Here is an 8656-nt window from a genome sequence, read left to right on the forward strand (position 1 = left end):
TTATTTATTGAAGAAGAATTTGTATTACATATATAGGTACCAAAAGGTACTTAGTAGGTATTATGGGTGTAATTTTTATTGCTGAGCACATTGCATTACAGAACATTACAGGACGTTCATACAATTGGCTTTTAAAAAATGTATCATTTTTGCAAACTGGCAACATGTTCCCTCACCGCACCGTTCCGTTAATTTTAATCCCATGTTTAGGTGTGAACGCATTGGAGAAAAAGTTGTAGTGGAAAATGACGTACTAGAAAAATTCACAGAGTAAAATGGTCACGGGATAAAAACTCGGGTGATAAAACCGTCTAGCATACAAATTCCCACAGTATAAGCATCATAGGATACAATTTCATATTAGAAAACCCTTGTAGAAGAAAAAATTCCCCAGTAAAAACTTCACTCAATTAAATTTTATAAGAGAAAACTCTCATACGCGATAATTTCACACAGTAAAAAGCTCGCAGCATAAAATTTTGGACAAGTTAAACGTCATGTGGGAAAATATCACTGAATATTTTAGTGCCGCGCACGTTGCATATTCAAATTGTAAGGCGTTCATAAAAAAAGGGTTAAAGAAGGGATTGTGTATCTATACAATTCAGAAAAGTTATACAAAACATCTGAATCTGTTTTATTTTTATTTATTTTTCTATTGGTGACAAGATATTCCATGTTCAGCACATTGCATTCTTAGAAATTCCAAGGCTTTCATACAAAATTGTAATGTCTGTCCACAGTTACAGTAGTGGACGCTGGTCTCAAAGTAAGACGTAGAAATAACGAGGCATTCATTTATGTATAATAATTCATATTGAATTATTCACCGATAACAGATAACAATTATTTTATTTTGTAAGCTGAGCCAATGGAGGAGTTGCAATTGGGAAAATATTATTAATAAAAGGTCGATTCCTACGAAAAAGTTGTGAAAAATCCGAATCTGAGGTCAAAACTCCGGAAAAGTGACTTTAAAAGGTCGAAAATTCAATTTTTAATTGCCATTCTAATGAAAAAGTTCAAAGAGTTGTGAAGTCAGATTTCACGTCAAAATGCGCAGAAACGCTTGCGCACAAACAAACGAAGCGGGAGTTATGAATTATGACGTCATTGCCTACGGGAAACTATTGCCTATTTTGTAAGAAATTATGAGCTTTGTGAAGTAACACAAGGCATTATTAATCATTAAATTTACATACATTACTACCAAAACTGCCGCCATTCTTGATGTTACAATGAATCATTGGGGATAGGTAGTTTCAATATAGGTACATACCTAAAGATGTTCTCGTAAAAATTATCAATTCGAACACGACAGAAGTCATATGCTTTTTCAAAGTAAGTATGCCATTTTTTCATTGCATATTTGATTTGAAATTGTGTTTCAAGTCTGAAGATCATGTAGGTATTATGTGTTTTATTATTAGGATCAGTACGTTCTTCAATGTGACCTACAGAAGGGAAAAAAAATCGGTTCAAAATTTGTTAAGTCTGACGAAACAGTTCCTGTTTTAGTGAAGTTCTTTAAATTCTTCGAGGCGGTATGTTGATCACATTACATTGATTAATTCTTTGGATTCAAAAGTATGAAGTATCTCAAGGCCACAAAAACTTAAAATGGAAAGATGTGGGCTTTCCTAACTTGCAAAATCTTTTGGAATTTCCAACGAATAACCGAACTGATGTAGTCGATCGATAAAATAAACGATTAAGTGTACAAGTGACCTCAGCAGATAAATTTCACTGAAACAACATGGCTTGATTCGTCATGATATTTTAGTTTAGAGCTCAAAAAAAAAAAAGCTACTCCAACCGGTTAAATCTTAGGAGTCTCAGCTATTGACTTTATAAAAATATTTATCAATATTTCTGACTTGATTTATAACACGGAAGTTAAGACCTTTCACCCTAATAGAAGGAACTATAAATGTGGAACAAGTATGTATTAATTAGTAATGAGCACAACCAGGTTTCTATGGCACCTATGAATTCATTCACAAAAAAACTATTAACAAAATGGGAGATGTTTTTCCCTCATTTTAATTCCTGGATTCATTAGAGAGTTTTTAAATTATTGTGATAATGCATTTTGTTCAAGGTGAACGAAAACTTTATTGGAATTCCCAGGAGTAAAGGAGATCATCAATATGGATGTATGTACCAGCAATGGGGATCTTGACTCAGGAAGCCAATCAAGGCAGTCTGTATTATTCCCAATTCTTCTTCAGTTAAACAAATTATAACAGGCTTAATTTTATTTCAAAGTTTTATCATGCTAATTAATAATATGATTTTTCTTTTTTCAAATGTGTTTTTATTTTTCTAGATAAATCAGTAATATTCACGTGAAAAAAATACATCTTGATTAATTTATTGTGATAAAGAAATAAAAATAATGATACAAATTATGATCTAGGCAAGTGTGTTACAAATGCATCAAATGTAAATCAAGTGCTTTTGACACCATTGGATGACGGAAATGAGGTTTATGTGACAAAGAGTGTTTTCAAAGTTTTTTTTTCCCCACTCTTTTATTTTCTTAATAAGTACGGATGTCTTCTAATTTTCCAAGTAATATGATGGTCTGTGAATTATGTTTCATGGATACCTATGAAGATAACACCAAATATTTACGTCGCCCTTATGCGAAATCGATCCAGGAAGAGTGAAGTGTTCAAGAGGTAGAGAAGGAAGAAAACTAAATTGGAGCAAAATTCCTGTAAGTTAGACCGAAAATATAATATTATTATTTTACCAGTTTAAGCTAGGAGATTAAATTTAACATTTATATTTATATACATAAGAAGGTACCTATATTTGGATTGTTTGTTATAGAATAGGTACCGCCTTTGTTTACACTGCCCGGATAAGACTGAAAAGTGAAATGTCCTTTACCGCCGCAGTTAAAGATCAAGATACTCGTATTAATTAGTGCAGTTTTGTAAGTCAAGTTTTGATTTCAAACTTCCAATGTAATTAATCTTTTGTTTTCTTTTACGTAATTTAAATACATGGTAACTATATTATCTTTTATGTTGAACTACATTAATTGGAGCAAACGCAAGTACATTTACCAGATTACCACTGGTTAAAAGTTTTGTTTTTCGTGTTTATAAGCCTACATATTTGTATATTCTAACATTGTTAAACTTTTCGCTGTTATCTAGTGCAGATTACTGATGTAGGTCTGCCACACACAGCCTAGGGTAAAAATTTACATTTGAAAATGAATTTTTCTCCCTTAATGTAATTAGGACAACGATTAGCCGTTTTGATTCTAAAGCGACGAAACGTACTCATGACATTCTCGTACTTACTTTCTGAGTCATCACTGTCATCGGCTCGTCAAATAATTTGTATGATTGATGTTCTCGCAAAAAGAAGTAAGAACGCATGCAATTTAGTACCAAAGGAATAACAATTACTATTGTGTATGAAACTATTCATTGCGGTATAAGAGACGTGCTAGATATAAGATATAAGCACCTCAGACTCGTGTCATGCTCTCATAGGAGGTACGAGTATAGGAAATCCCATGTAATACCTATAGTGTGTTACCATTAGGATACATAATAGTCCACAGGTTGCTCCGACCTGGCACTAACAAGGAGTTATGTCACACATTATAACATTGATCCTTGGTCCTATATACCCAGAGCTCCGAGATTATCGAATTAAATTAAAATAATGATGACCGTCTCCAGTATTGGATAGTTCCAGAGAGAATTCACCCAACGGAGACAGAATAGAATTTAATTTAATCATTTGGGTCACTATTTAGTCTTCCTCTTTACTTTAATCTGAAGGAGTAAAAACAAGAAGTAAATTGGTGGATGTGCCAAATGTACCATATTCAATAATGTTCAAAGCACCAAGTGATTTACTGGTCATTTCACGACTTTCTGTGGTAATGGACATCAAGATCAAGGATGATCAGAATTATCTGTACATTCTATACAAATCAGAATTACCTCATTTTCTGAATGAACTATCACTAGATGAATGAGAGAAGACAGACTTCCATTTACGTATTGGTGAAACATTAAAGCATCAGGAAATCTTGCACAGGGTAGAACTTGATTTATTTATTTATTTTTTAGTTACACAAACGGGCGGACCCTTTACTAGCTATCTAGCTACAAATTTCCCTAGCTCTTGCATTCTGCTGCTTGCAAAAGCAAATTGATAAGTAATTAATTCTATAGACAACAGAAATATCAACGTACCTAACCTTGAGAAAAGCTATCGATGATTTGTTCAGAATTTTTTACAGTTATGTTTTCCTCCAACATTCTTTTTCCTTAATTATTCTGAATGTTAGAATATTACAGCTTGTTTAGTTGGGCTTGATTGATCATTACAAGACCTATAACTATTCCCCTCAAACTAATCTGATACTAATGTACAACACATATTGCAATCAAAACATATTATTGTAAGTATGTTGATACAAAGTGCGGTAGTCGATGAAATCCCCAGCGGTGAGACAACAATGCATCGGAGCTGAAATTGAGATCAAACATTGTTGAAGACATCAAGGAGATCAGACTAGAGTTTGATTGAAGTGAGCCTAATACTGATATCAATACAAACCAGAAACAAAACATTGAAAAAGTTGTGAATGAGAAGGAAAAAAATCTGAATTACACTCATTCTAGCCGGCATAATTATGTTGTTCCCTCACTGGCTGAATTCATTTACTCCAGATCTTGTCTAATGACAATAGCATCTCTGATTTTATCTCGTGTTACGAGTAATACGGAATCTGGTACCATGGTAAGGTGTAGTTCTGATAGGAAGGTAGATTAGAATTATTAAGATACCCGAACAGTCCTGTAGGTTGTAAGAGTTACTACACAATGCTATGTAAGTGCTTACAAGACATACTTGTACTTTACCACCTAAGAAATTTATTCTTTTTATTATGACTTCTAATATTCTAACAAATGAGAACAAAACTTCATCCCACGGTCGGGACTTTGGGATCCACTTCCTTACATTTACCAGCGAACGCCTCTGCAACTTGAGATTTTAAGGATTGTAAAAGGAAAGCTAAAATTTTATGGACTCCCCCCAGACCCCCAATCCCTGATTCACGCTACGCCTCTGATATTTACGGCCCTGATTCCTGGTGCTCAGGGTATACATAATCAGTACTCGGTGTTTAGTCCTCAGAGCTATATGATTATCTCTTGAATCAGACTGAACTTTCTTCCTCACACATAGATAGCCTTGCACTTCCACTGGGTCGTATTTCCAGTATGAGCCTATATCATTTACTATCACTATCATAATTATCATTATGAGTTTGTACCTCTGAGCTCTGGTCGTTGTGATCCAAGAAACAGTCTATCTGTTAATCTTAGCTAGTTTTAGTAGTCTAATCTTGGTAGCCAAATCTAGTTTGAAGAAGATCTGAAGTTCAAGCCAGGTTGAGTCCAAAAATTCCCAGTGATTTTTTGTATATCATTTACTATCACTATCATAATTATCATTATGAGTTTGTACCTCTGAGCTCTGGTCGTTGTGATCCAAGAAACAGTCTATCTGTGATTTTTTGTTTGTTGGTTGCTTAATTGTTATTACATGTAAACGTAACCTTGTACTAAAAAAATAAGTGATAGTTTTTCGAGTAGGCACGGTAAATTTCTAGTGATTCTCATTGTCATACAAATGCTTGTCCTGTACATAATGCTATATCTAGTATTGTACCCAAACTAATAAAGCATTACCAACCCCAGTTCATTAATCATTTATCAAAAGTTGAATACATAATATGATGTTATAGTTAGGTACTTGCCTGTACATAATGCTATATCTAGTATTGCACCCAAACTAATAAAGCATTACCAACCCCAGTTCATTAATCATTTATCAAAAGTTGAATACATAATATGATGTTATAGTTAGGTACTTATGAAACAAACAAAACAAATCACAAATTTGATTTTTAATTTGCAAGTGTTACAAGAAGAAAAGTTATTAACTTTTGACAAGCAAGACGAATTGTTTTGAAATGATATTAAATTAACCTAACCACAAGTATCCAGTAATTGCATTTCTATAATATGTTCATATTGTACCTATCTACATCAGAGGAACATGTTTTATAGATCACAAGAAGATTTATGCCTAGATTGATTTACTACCTACATGCCAGGTTTCAAAGTTTCGAACTGTAAAAAAGAGGTAACTACGTTTCTTAAAATAACATTAAAAAAAAAAAAAAAAAAAATCGCGTTGAGTCATCATTAACACCTTTAAAAGAATACCTAACTATAACTATTATGAATAATCAATCTGATGACAAAATAGGTTATACATTTGTTTATTTAGTGACAGAAATTTCAAGAATGAGCTCCTCAACCCAACCACCTATACAAATTAATGAAAGTTTTTGTCATCATTCATAACCCAAAACCCCGAAAGACCTACTGATCTCATTAATTAGTTAGGCACCTATATTTTAGCCGTTCACATAACTGCTGATTGTGTCAATGGAATGTTTGTTATACGTAGTCTTGTGATGCTATAAATTTATTTGGCGGCACTTAATTCTATCCTAAACACACACAAAAAAAAAAAATCATCGTGATGACTGAAGTAGTTACGTCTGTAAAGTTTTTCTTTGATGTTTTGGGACATTTTTTATTATCTAATGTTTGCTTTATTTTTACAGACAACAACCACAGAAATTCCTGTATTCGATCGAAACAAAATCTCACTCGCAGTTCCAGATGCTCTATTTGGGCCTACATTTCAAGCCGCTAATACCGTGTCCACTATTATAGGAAATTTAATGCAGGTAAAATTATTTTATCCATATCTACAACAGAAAACGTTATTTTAAGTGTAGCACATTGCATACTCAGTTGATATTCACGGCGTTCATACAAATCTATGTTGAAAATTTTTTCGGTCTGTAGCGTTGTCCAAAATAAATTCCTGGAGAAGATTCTGGTAAGCAAGGAACAAAATTTCATATTATAATGGCAAAGCGATATTATTTTCTGAAACATATTGTCAGCAATATGTAGCATTGTAGCTAGTATCTAGCTTACAAAACAATAGCATAGCACCAGTGTCAGTTGAAGTATTGAAGATTGTAGTCGAAGTTTTCAAGAGTGAAAGGCCACTATAGAACCAGTCAACGCATACCTGTTGTGTATTTTATACCATGAAACGTTACGTATATAACACACTCTGCAGTGATTGAATAATACGGTTTGCCATTAGATAAATGATTATAAAAAAAATACAAATCGGTTTATTTGGTGGGTAGGTACTTGGTTTTTGTAGTTCTCAGAGCTGTATAACAATATTTCAATGTAAGTTAAAGTTGAATAGCAACAATCTTTTATCCTCAATCCTGAGATAAAAGTTATATTCTTCATAGACCTTTACAAATTATAAGCGGCCATCTAGAATTTATTAAGCTGTTTGAATTTGTTAAATTTATTAAGTTGTTTTAATGCATAATCAAATACTCTCCCTTTAGCAAATACATTGCGATCTAATGTTGCTAGATTTTTGTCTAGCTTTGCATGGGGTGCGGTACCACTTGTTGATCTATCCGCAATCAAGTAATTACTCGTACTGCCTACTCATGTACTCATAGAAGCTATAGCTTTTTCTAAAAAAAGTAGTAGTGTCATTATTAACAATGATAATATTGTCAGTGTCAAATAATGTTAACAATTTTATATTATATTTGTCATTACTGGTACTAGCGCCAAAGGAATTGCTATGAGCTTTTACTGAATTTACCAGGTGTGATTGTAAGAAATATAAAATATTCTTGTTCGCCAATGGCAATCCAGTGACACTTTGCTATCTGCAGCGACAAACACCATAGAATGAAAGCAGAACACCTAACCATAAAACAGTTTTGCCAAGATGAGTAGGTACCTACCTATAATTTTAATTTTGCAAGAGATATACTTACCTCTACGAGTAGGTATGAAAGAATTCTGGTTTAATATAGTAAGTAGTTATATGTATGATATTATGGGAGAACAGTTTGGATTATGTTGACAGTCATAATCAATTTGGGTCAAAGTAAAATTACAAGACGAAAAAGTAATACCTACCTATCTTGATATCGTAAGAAACGCTGTGAGTAAGTATTAAAAACATGTGATAAAAAGTAAGTTAATTCATGTGCATCTGGTATGATTGAGTTGTTAGGAATGTAAAGGTAGGGGAACATAATTATTATAAATACAACTATTATTAGAATATTAAATACATATCTATACGTTAATCAAGGGTAAACTATTTTGCAGGCATTTTAATAGCACGAGAAGATTAGGTATGTAGGTATGCTGATGCTTATTCTACCGTTATACTTGTCACTGTTTAAATTTACAAAGATAGATCATGTTTATAATGCTATTATCACGATCATGTTTATAATGCTATTATCATATTCCGAGATCACGTGCTTTCTGCACGTGATCTCGGAATAAAAAAAAAAAGAAAAATCTCCATTGAGAAATAATGGAAACTTGTTTGTATTACCTATATTGCATCTATCTTTCAATGGTCTAATCTAACTGCATGAGAATCGTACATGCCTAATACAAAATTTGATCAAGTAAAAGCTAGACGAATGATGCACTCAACGTCTGTCGGACTGCTAGGCATTGCATAC

This window comes from Diaphorina citri, unplaced genomic scaffold (genome assembly GCF_000475195.1).
Source record: "Diaphorina citri unplaced genomic scaffold, Diaci psyllid genome assembly version 1.1 scaffold29, whole genome shotgun sequence".
Lineage (NCBI taxonomy): Eukaryota > Metazoa > Arthropoda > Insecta > Hemiptera > Psyllidae > Diaphorina > Diaphorina citri.